Source organism: Pelmatolapia mariae, linkage group LG23, assembly GCF_036321145.2.
Source record: "Pelmatolapia mariae isolate MD_Pm_ZW linkage group LG23, Pm_UMD_F_2, whole genome shotgun sequence".
Taxonomy (NCBI): Eukaryota; Metazoa; Chordata; class Actinopteri; order Cichliformes; family Cichlidae; genus Pelmatolapia; species Pelmatolapia mariae.
In genome coordinates this window covers 2,422,783-2,433,689 of record NC_086246.1, presented here as the reverse complement: position 1 = coordinate 2,433,689, position 10,907 = coordinate 2,422,783, and the positions used below count along the sequence as shown (strand labels likewise).

Here is a 10,907-nt window from a genome sequence, read left to right as displayed (position 1 = left end):
GAAAATATGCATTTATATTTTTTTATTTTAAATATAACCTGTCAAAAAAATATATTAAAATAAGAACCTGTCAAAAAAACTAAATAAATTAAATAAAAAAATTATGAAATACAAACTACTTCTGTAATTAACAAGAACTTTTTTTTAAACAGAACATCAGGCAGCCTGCTGCACAATAACTCAGTTTTAACAACAGTTTGGCCATCTGACCAAGATGTAAAACCACATCTGGCTAAACAGTTATTTTAGTTCATTTTTTTCTGCCTTTTTGCAGTTAATCCTCTGTTTCGTACAAAATCTCTTATGTTTTGAAGTGTTCTTCCTGCCAACATCGGATCTTCTACCAATTTGCAATGACTGCATTCATTTTTGGTGGCCAGTTTCCCTTCGTTTATGTGGTCTTTAAAATGCCTCATCACTGCAGCAACCTCAGCCTTGGACCACATGTTTTTGGGAGCTCTTCGGGAATTGTGGGATTGAGCAGCATTTTTATCTGGAAGATATATAAAGTAGTAGTAGTAGTTAAAACAAACAAACCAAACAAAAAAAAAAACCAAAAATCATTTGCTTGTAAAAAGAATGGATGCTACCCTGTCCTAACTTCTGAAATGTGTTGGTACCATCAATATCAAAACGAGCTAAAATTCTCTTTGAAAATTTATCAAATTTCTAAAATGAGACAACATTTAGTGTTCCACTGTGAATAAAAGACTGAATAAAAAGTTGAATAAAAGTCTCTTGATGCATGCTCAATCATCCAGGTAAGTAAATCCCAAAACGTTGATTCTGTTAATCTGGATGTAGAGTTTTCAGTGGGAGAAACATTTTGTCACTCATCCAAGTGACTTTTTGCCACCACTCTGCAGTTTGCCATATGTTGCAAAGTGATGAAACAATAGATGATGAACAATTCAAGAACCTTAAAGCACAAACATCTAAGTGACGAAACATTTCTCCCACTGAAAAAACTACGTTCAGATGAACAGAATCAACCTTTTTACTTACTTAACTGGATAATGAGAATGCATCATGCAAGCACCATAGTATGTCCCATGAAGTAGTCTGTAGACAGGCCTCACCCAGTCATTAAATTGTTTGTCAGCTATACAATTACCCTTGAGCTTCTGAGAATAATAGACTATGCATAATGGCTGTGATGTGATGATTCCGTCAAATCCCTAGAATTAAAGCAGGAAGTCTACTTTAACACATATGGATAGTGTTTGATTTTAAAATCCATTGTGGTGGTGTAGAGAGACAGAATTGCAACGCAATTACAAAGAACGTGTCCATAAGCTTAGAGAACCAACTGCACCCCTTACCTTCAGAGGGAGCAGCAGTCTCACTTGCTGCAGGCATTATGAGTGGTTCTTCATCTGCTGATTACACAATTTGATTAAGTTTTAATATTTGTAACAAACATTTTATCCACAGAAACCAAGCTAGTGGTAACTTACCACAATCTACAGTGTCTTGGAGCTGCGCTGTGTTTGTGGAATCAGCTACTGCATGTACAGGCTCACTGGTGCCACACGCCGACATTGTGAGTGCTGTGTCATCATCATCTGATTCACTCTCACTGTCCTTTGTTTCAGCATCACTTAATGCAATTTCATCTGAGAAATTGTGGGAAAAAAAAACCCAACACAAACACAAACCCCCCAAAAACCTCACATTAACAACGAGATGACAAAATACAGAACAAATACTGGAAATTATACTTTTTCCACAGTACATAGTTTTACTATTTAAGGCCACCACTCTGCAGTTTGCCAAATGTTGCAAAGTGATGAAACAACAGACTTCAAGAACCTTAAATCATGGACATTTAACAGAATGGTCTGTGCTTTTAGGTTTTAATTCTGTTGATAAAGCATAATATTCAACTACTGCCCTAATATTTGCTCCTTTCAATACAAACCTTCAATTTCGATCTCATCCAGTGATTTCCCCTGGATCTGGGAAAGATGTCCTTTTTCCAGTGTTAAAAGCAGTTTGGAAATCTTGGCCAGCTGTGTTGTGGGAACTGGTAATCTGTAGAATTTGCGGTGAACGCGGATATCATGACCCAGGAAATCTGCAACCTGATCAAATTCATTGTTTTTCAAATTAAGGACTTGTGAGAGTGTGGCAACATGTTTTCTGAGCTGTGTCGATCTTAGATACTCAGGGTGCTTTGCTCCACACTGGTGTGCATGAACACGCAAGGAGTCCATTCCTCTGTAATGACTCATTGATCGGGGTCTTGCAAAGAGGTAGATATTAGTGGCACAAATACCACAGTCAGGCCTCCTACTAACCAGTAGTGACAGAGCATCCAGCATGCTTGGTGTTAGCAGAACTGGAACATTTCTGTCCCTTTTTCCCATTATTTCTATTCTACAGTAATAGTTACAGAGTCTCTGTTCCATTTCTGAGAGCCCCATGGAAACATCTGTGTGGAGTGCCGTTTTGTCTCTTTCAAGAAAACTTTTGAGGCGCATCTTTGAAACCTCTCCAGAACGTCTTCGATTGAACACAATGATTTGTGAGAGTGTAACTTGTGCAAGTTGGGCATAATTCTGAGCTGTGGCTTCGTTCTCCAAGCTGCAAAAGGCACTTTCTGCAGATTTTTGAAGGTAGTGATGGAGAATCCGAACATCTTCTGTAAAGGGCAATGTTGATGGCTTGTTAAACTTTGCCTCACTCAATGTGTTCAAGGCACGGTGAGACACCATCTCGGACCATTTGGAGACATACAACTTCTTGAACGCATCAGTGGACTTGATTAGGGCTTCATCCTCTGTCATGAGGGCATGACAATGGATAATGGCAGACATTTTATGCAGTGTATGTCCCAGTTTCAGCGCAAGGCTTGGAGTTTTGTATGACAGTGTCTCTTCATCAAAACCTGAAACTTTCTTTACTGCTTGCACAACTCTCTGGAAGTTAGCAGGCTTAATAGCTTCTTCGATGTTATGCACTGAGAATTCTGTACGCAGACACAACAACAAACGTCCCGCTTCATGAAGCTTCTGTCGTATATAATCATACTTTGTAGGGTCTTGTCCATGTTTATTGTAGAGGGACTGGGCAAACTGAATAACAGTAAAGTCATTTCGCACAGCTGAGGCAATCTCATCTTGTTTCATAACAGCAAGAACCTTCCACACTCCACTTGACACCTGCGGATAACACTGAGACTCCAGAGTTAAAGCCAGGCCGAGTACTTTGGTTCTTCCAGGTTCTTTATCCGTGTCATCTTTTGGTTTGTTAGGACATCTGCGGACATGTCTCCAAAGATCCTTGCGAACATACATCCCTTGACAATAAAAGCAATGAGCAAACTTTCCCTCTACTGCTTTAATCTTGGGTCTTCTCTTCACTTTCAGTGGTCCCACTCCACCATGCAACACTGCAGCATTATGCTTAAAATTTCCCTTATTTCTCAATTTCTCTAACAGGCTTTTACGCTCGTTTGAGTCTCTAGGCAGGGAAAATGCATGCACAACATCAGGAGCTGTTTTGTGCGTTTTCAGGTGGCGGGAAATTTTAGCTTGTGGTTTGCCACAAAAATAGCAGTAATTTCTTTTACTTAAAGTCATTTTTTCTGATTCAGTTTCGCAAAGCTCACTTTTATCTTCTGGCTTGTCCTTTGTCAAGTTGTGGATTAAATTCGTTGAATCTGATTGTTCATGCGCTTTGGAGATGTCATCTTGGCATAGCAGACCTTTTGATGTGCTTGGCAATAATGAGATGTCTTCATCTGAATCTTCATCATATGACTCTGAATCTGGCACATATTCTTCTTCTGATATGCTGTGGTTGCCATCATCATCGCTTGATATTTGATCCAGAACTGAATGTGGCAATCCATCTTCCCCTGAATATTCAGAAATTTCTTCTTTCTGGAATGTAAGAATAAAAGTTATTTTAATTGATCAATACTTTAGACAGGTAAAAAAAATAAACTGAAAAAAAGTCAAGCCAAATATGAATGGGATACACACCTGTGTTGACTGGTGACAATTCTGATTTGACAATTTTGCAAGGCAGGATTTGTGCCAGACCCCTAAACAAACTGAAACACATTTTGATAGACTTCATTTAGCTTTGCAGTTCTATTTAAGTGAAGTAGTTTTTTGTCAAAGCATTGCAGTAATGTCAAATGCTGAAAAAAAAAAAAAAAAAAAAAAACTGTTCACACTTAAGGATATTTTAATGACTACACATACACTGCTAACCCCCTCCCCCCCAATAAGGACATCCCAGATGTGAATGAATGAATTATTCTTATTAAATACGTTGTTCTTCAGGTAGTTGAATGGCATGAAAGTGTGTAGTTGAATGTGTGTGGTCTCCAGATGCCTGTATGACTTCCCTACAATGCCTGGGCATGCTCGGGATGAGGTGGCGGACGGTCTCCTGAAGGATCTCCTCCAAGACCCAGACTAAAGCATCCGCCAACCCCTGGACAGTTTGTGGTGGATGGAGTGAGACGCGATGTCCCAGATGTGCTCAATTGGATTCAGGTCTGGGGAACAGGCGGGCCAGTCCATAGCATCAATGCCTTTGTCATGGAGGAACTGCTGACATACTCCAGCCACATGAGGTCCAGTGTCATCTCGCATTAGGTGGACCCCAGGGCCAAACGCACTAGCATGTGGTCTCACAAAGTGTCCGAGGATCTCATCTTGTTACCTAATGACAGTCAGGCTCTCTGGCAGGCACAGAAATGCCACCCCACACCATTACTGACCCACTGCCAATATGATCATGCTGGAGGATGTTGCAGACAGCAGAACGTTCCCCACGGCATCTCCAGACTGTCACATGTGCTCAGTTTGAACCTCCTTTCAGCTGTGAGGAGCATAGGGTGCCAGTGCCGAAGTTGCCAAACTTTGTGTTTTCTGGCAAATGTCAAACGTCCTGCATGGTGTTGGGCTGCAAGCTCAATCCCCACCTGTGGACGCTGGACCCTCAAGCCATCTGACCATTTGAGCAGACAGATGCACATTTGTGGCCTGTTTGAGGTCATTTTGCAAGGCTCCTCTTGTTCCTCCTTGCACAAAGGTGGAGGTAGCGGTCCTGCTGCTGGGTTGTTGCCCTCCTATGGCCTACTCCACATCCAGGTAACACCTCCATGCTCTGGACACTACACTAACAGACACAGCAAACCTTCTTGCCACAGCTCACATTGATGTGCTACACTAGATGAGCTGCACTACCTGAGCCACTTGTGTGGGTTGTAGACTCTGTCTCATGCTACCACTAAAATGAAATCACCACCAGCATTCAAAAGTGACCATGACACCAGCCAGAAAGCATAGGTGCTGAGAAGTGGTCTGTGGAGTTACATCGCATTGTTTAAGTGTTCCCTTTATTATTTTGAGCAGTTTATGTTATGGAATGGGGAATTGAGGACAATCCCAAGTATACCATTTTTACAAGGTCCTGCACCAAAGAGGTAATACTACATTTCTTTAATTAGATGTGACCACCCACTGATTAAAAAGGGAGCAGTGTTCATTTCAGCTAGTCTTAACTTGTTGAACTCTATTAATGCTTTTTACTATATACTGTACCTATTCACTAAGTGTCTCACCTTTGCACTTATAGCCAAGCCACTTGAGGGAGGAAACCGGTCCCACACACTGAATGCACTTGTCCAAAGATGATATTGTTGTGCACACCAGACGATGACTGTGACACTGTTAGCAAAATATTGCAACATTTACAGTCAGGTCCATAAATATTGGGACATCGACACAATTCTAACATTTTTGGCTCTATACACAACCACAATGGATTCCAAATGAAACGAACAAGATGTGCTTTAACTGCAGACTGCCAGCTTTTATTTGAGGGTATTTACATCCAAATCAGGTGAACAGTATAGGAATTATGACAGTTTGTATATGTGCCTCCCACTTCTTAAGGGACCAAAAGTAATGGGACAATTGGCTTCTCAGCTGTTCCATGGCCAGGTGTGTGTTATTCCCTCATTACCCCAATTACAATGAACAAATAAAAGGTCCAGAGTTCATTTCAAGTGTGCTGTTTGCTTTTTGAACCTGTTGCTGTCAACTGCCAGGATGAGATCCAAAGAGCTGTCACTACCAGTGAAGCAAGCCATCATTAGGCTGAAAAAACAAAACAAACCCATCAGAGAGATTGCAAAAACATCAGGCATGGCCAAAACAACTGTTTAGAACATTCCCAAAAAGAAGGAACGCACTGGTGAGCTCAGCAACACCAAAAGACCCGGAAGACCACGGAACACAACTGTGGTGGATGACCAAAGAATCCTTTCCCTGGTGAAGAAAACACCCTTCACAACAGTTGGCCAGATCAAGAACACTCTCTAGGAGGTAGGTGTATGTGCGTCAGAGTCAACAATCAAGAGAAGACTCCACCAGTGTGAATACAGAGGGTTCACCACAAGATGTAAACCTTTGGTGAGCCCCAAAAACAGGCAGGCCAGATTAGAGTTTGCCAAATGACATCTGAAAAAGCCGTCGCAGTTCTGGAACAACATCCTATGGACAGATGAGACCAACATCAACTTGTACCAGAGTGATGGGAAGAGAAGAGTATGGAGAAGGAAAGGAACTGCTCATGATCCTAAGCATACCACCTCATCAGTGAAGCATTGTGGTGGAAGTGTCATGGCGTGGGCATGTATGGCTGCCAGTGGAACTGGTTCTCTTGTATTTATTGATGATGTGACTGCTGACAAAAGCAGCACAATGAATTCTGAAGTGTTTCGGGCAATATTATCTGCTCATATTCAGACAAATGCTTCAAAACTCATTGGACGGCGCTTCACAGTGCAGGTGGACAACAACCCAAAGCATACTGCAAAAGCAACCAAAGAGTTTTTGAAGGGAAAGAAGTGGACTGTTTTGCAATGGCCAAGTCAATCACCTGACCTGAATCCGATTGAGCATGTATTTCACTTGCTGAAGACAAAACTGAAGGGAAAATGCCCCAAGAACAAGCAGGAACTGAAGACTGTTGCAGTAGAGGCCTGGCAGAGCATCACCAGGGATGAAACCCGGCGTCTGGTGATGTCTATGTGTTCCAGACTTCAGGCTGTGATTGACTGTAAAGGATTTGCAACCAAGTATTAAAAAATGAATGTTTGATTTATGGTTCTTATTCTGTCCCATTACTTTTGGTCCCTCAAGAAGTGGGAGGCACATTTGCAAACTGTTGTAATTCCTACACCGTTCACCTGATTTGGATGTAAATACCCTCAAATAAAAGCTGACACTCTGCAGTTAAAGCATGTCTTGTTCGTTTCATTTGGAATCCATTGTGGTGGTGTATGGAGCCAAAAATGTTAGAATTGTGTCGATGTCCCAATATTTATGGACCTGACTGTATTTGTTTTGGACAGTTGGAAAGGTGAGGTGTTTTCAATTCAGTTGCAGATATCAACTAATACACTTCATCCCAGTATAAAATTTGAAGGCAATCAACCTCTTCACTTTTTTCTACTGGAACCATTTTACTGGGATTAGGGGAATTGATTCTTTCACTTTGTTGTTATCTAGAATAGTTAATTGAGTTAAAACACTGCAACTTCTTAAAAACGGCACATGCATTCTTATCTGTGTGGAGTGGGTCAGAGTAAAAAACAAAAAACCAAAAACAAAATTAAAAAAAACAATGCTTCCTTATTTGCTTATCCTTGCGGCTGGAACCTATTCCAAATATGATGGGTGTACAGTGCCTCTCACCCGAGTTGTATCTGGGAACTACAGATTCCGCCCAAAGACATGCAGTTAGTGGGGTTAGCTGGACTGGTAATTCTAAATTGCCCATAGGTGTGAGTGTGGTAGAGTCTGTCAGTGTGATACCCTGCGACAGCCTCTCACTCCAATTAACAACTGATTCCTTTGCAATCATCCATCCTCTTCCACTTATCCTTATCAGGATTGTGGGGTAGCAGGTTTGGGGCCTATACCAGCTACCATAGGGCAGTACAACCTGGACAGATCACCAGTTTAACATGGAAGGAGAAGCATTTGCATTCACACCAAAGGGCAGTTTTGAATCACCAGTTAACCTAACCCCATAAGCTACATCTTTGGACTGTGGGAAGAAGCCAGAGTACACAGCCAGAGAGAACCCATGCACTACAGCAGTAAAAAGTGCCTAAAACAAGTTAAGAAGTTGTATAGTACTATCTATCTTAATGTTCCAGCCTGAGTTTCAAACCATTTCAACATAGAAACAAAGCACATGCAGTCAGTTCTGCATGCTGTAGGTGAAACTGTCAAAAAATAAGAGAAGACCCCTCCTAAAACCAGAGTGATGTCACCATGAAGCAAACTTTGACGGAGTCCCCCAATAACAGTGTGGTCCTCCTAAGTCACATTTGGGTGGTTAACACACACACACACTCAGATGCTATCCAGACTTGCACTTTGAAACAATGAAAAGGACCTATAAGCCACGGTCCATGTAAATCACATTACACCCAGGTGACTGCCAAACACACACACAGCATCCATAAAGAATGATGATAGATTAAATTATTAGTTCATTAAGTGGTACACTGGATTATATTTACCCTTTCAGGCTCTGGATGTTTCAGGTCCAGGTCATTGTTTGGAATGCAGTTTGGTTGTGGCTTTAGGCAGCTCACAGTCTTCTGAATCTGGCTGGTCTCAGTCTTCGTGTGTAACAGATAGAAAATGAAAATACAGTGCATTTTTGAAGAGGTTTTTGAAACATTAAAGAAACTCTATGAGAATGATAAGTTTCAAGCTAATGTCTTTAAAATATTCACTGTCATGTATAGAGAATATAGAGAAAAATAGTCTGTGTGATTTGTTTAATCTTTTTTAAGCCATTGCTAAAGGAGTAAAACAATCACCTGTAGCAGCAACAAACTATCACTAGGGCCCATTTATCCCCGAGGGACAAAATTTAAACTGAATCTAACTAAAGAGGTTAGAATCACATTAAACATCAATCACTGTTAACATTTAGAAACCGAAAGCCATTTTTTATTTCTGCATACCTGCTGATATTTTTTTAGTGCTTTTAGAGGGCTCTGATGTGGCAGCAATCACAATTGCCTGTTTTCCATTAGTACCTACCCCGGTTTTTCCAGTGGGTTATAGTACCATGTAGTTTTTCAGTAACTACTGCACCAAGGTTCCAAGTGATCCAAAGTGATCAGAAAATTTGACATAGACAGACTGAATGCCAACAGGTGGCTGGTCAATGGTGTCACTCGATAAGTTATGAGTGCGCCTCCTTCATGAAAATCCAAGCCATCATTTTTGAAACTCTGAAATGTTTGAAATGGCTACCAAAATTAACAGCATGATCCCTGAATTGAACACTAAAGTATAGACTGAGCAGCAGGCATTGTGTCACCTTGACATCCATGCTTGCTGTGGCATTTATATCACTGGATGCTCGGCTGCATTGCTATAGTGACCCCAGGCACAGTAGGTGATACTCAATTTCAATGGAAAACTAGATGCCCTAAGTCACGTTAAGCCAATTTGAGTAGGTACAAATGTAAAAATGGCTTACGGTATGCAATTTATCAGTTCCAAAAAGTACAATTGTAGAAATACCTTGCATCTCCAGGGCCAGTGCGAGTCACCATAATTATAGTCTATTTCTTCGCCTGGACTTATGTCTCTGCTTGCAAATAAGCATAGATGGGGCTTTCCATTGATATTTAATATTTTCATCTTAGCACTTGGACTGATGTGGTTGTCGTTGACAAGTCTGCCTAATGACCCATCTTCTTGAGATGCATCCACACTGTGGGGTTAGTCAAAAAAGTATTAGCTTAACTAGTTTTTGTTAGGAAGCTTTTTTTTCATAAATCAAAAGCAAAGTGTAATTTAATCTTAATCAAACTACACTGATATAATACGCACCACCAGAGTTTTCCATCAAACTTGAATTCAAACATGAACACCTTCAGGCTGTCATGATAAACTCTGTGTCTCCGCTCACATTCGTCTTTTGTTATGAGTTTACCTCTGTATTCCAAAAGGAAGTCTCCTTTTTGGAATGGAACAGTCGTGAAAATGCCCCGACCTGAATTGCAGAGGCATACCAAGTGAGTGACAAAAGACAAAGTGACAAACTCCAAATCTAATCCAAACTAAAGACCAACTTACCTTTGAAGGCATTTATGTAGTGGATATCAAGTCCCAGTTTGTCCCTTCCAGCAGAAACATGACAGACTGCATCCTCCCGTGGAGGAATGCGTCTCCTTCGCATGTTCTCCTGTACGTTTTGATTGCCTGTATTACCAAAGCATATAAAGTATTACGATTATCGTCATCATTGTCATCATCATCAGTAGTAGTAGAACTAGCAGTAGTGTAGTTTACAGCATAAACACAGCTGATTTATTCATAGTTCTAATTTATGCCTTCTTTTAAAATGTTAAAGGCCTAGTTCTCAAAATGGCGACATGTGACATTTCTGCAATGGCGACTGCAGAGAGTGATACAAGTACTGAGAAAGCTTAGGCATCAAAACTGTAAGAAGTTTTTTCTTCAGGCATATAAATAAATACACGATTAAATACACTTATACCCCTTGCTTTTATTTTAGGGCTGTTAGCAGAATGGACAGACATTGGACAAACTGCCCGAAATTAGATGACAGCGACATCAGGGATTTTGACTCAGACTGCGCTGGTTTAATTGTTAATCACGTTAGTCGCGATGTCGGCATTAACACGTTTAAGCCACATTAATGCTTTAACACCGAGTAAATCCTAACACGGGTTAGCCCGCTTTATCGCGTTGACGCGGTTAGTCATCAGCCCTATTTTATTTCATATAGTATTAAAGTCATGGTGCATTTTACATTAAAAAAGGCTTACCTTTGTGCTTTTAATCAGTCTTCGTATTGCCGTCGACATGTACTTGTTAAAG

At 40.8% G+C, this 10,907-nt stretch overlaps 3 long non-coding RNA genes across 5 annotated transcripts; all 3 read right to left on the bottom strand.

Moving 5' to 3' along the window:
* Positions 1-324: 324 nt before the first annotated feature.
* On the bottom strand, positions 325-2,033 carry LOC135932331 (uncharacterized). 2 transcript variants are annotated; one of them, XR_010573423.1, is made up of 4 exons: positions 1,922-2,033; positions 1,458-1,616; positions 1,323-1,379; positions 325-493 (listed from the first exon to the last, which is right to left on the bottom strand). It is a non-coding gene; the product is annotated as an uncharacterized LOC135932331 (long non-coding RNA). The 2 variants fall into 2 exon arrangements; XR_010573424.1 differs by having other exon boundaries at positions 1,323-1,376.
* Positions 2,034-3,047: 1,014 nt separating this feature from the next.
* Positions 3,048-5,676, bottom strand: LOC134621053 (uncharacterized). The gene is made up of 3 exons (XR_010092180.1): positions 5,585-5,676; positions 3,990-4,060; positions 3,048-3,887 (listed from the first exon to the last, which is right to left on the bottom strand). It is a non-coding gene; the product is annotated as an uncharacterized LOC134621053 (long non-coding RNA).
* A 3,977-nt stretch (positions 5,677-9,653) lies between these two features.
* On the bottom strand, positions 9,654-10,907 carry LOC134621110 (uncharacterized). Of its 2 annotated transcripts, XR_010573403.1 has the most exons (4): positions 10,856-10,907; positions 10,140-10,265; positions 9,894-10,056; positions 9,654-9,774 (listed from the first exon to the last, which is right to left on the bottom strand). It is a non-coding gene; the product is annotated as an uncharacterized LOC134621110 (long non-coding RNA). The 2 variants fall into 2 exon arrangements; XR_010573402.1 differs by lacking the exon at positions 10,856-10,907 and having other exon boundaries at positions 10,140-10,299.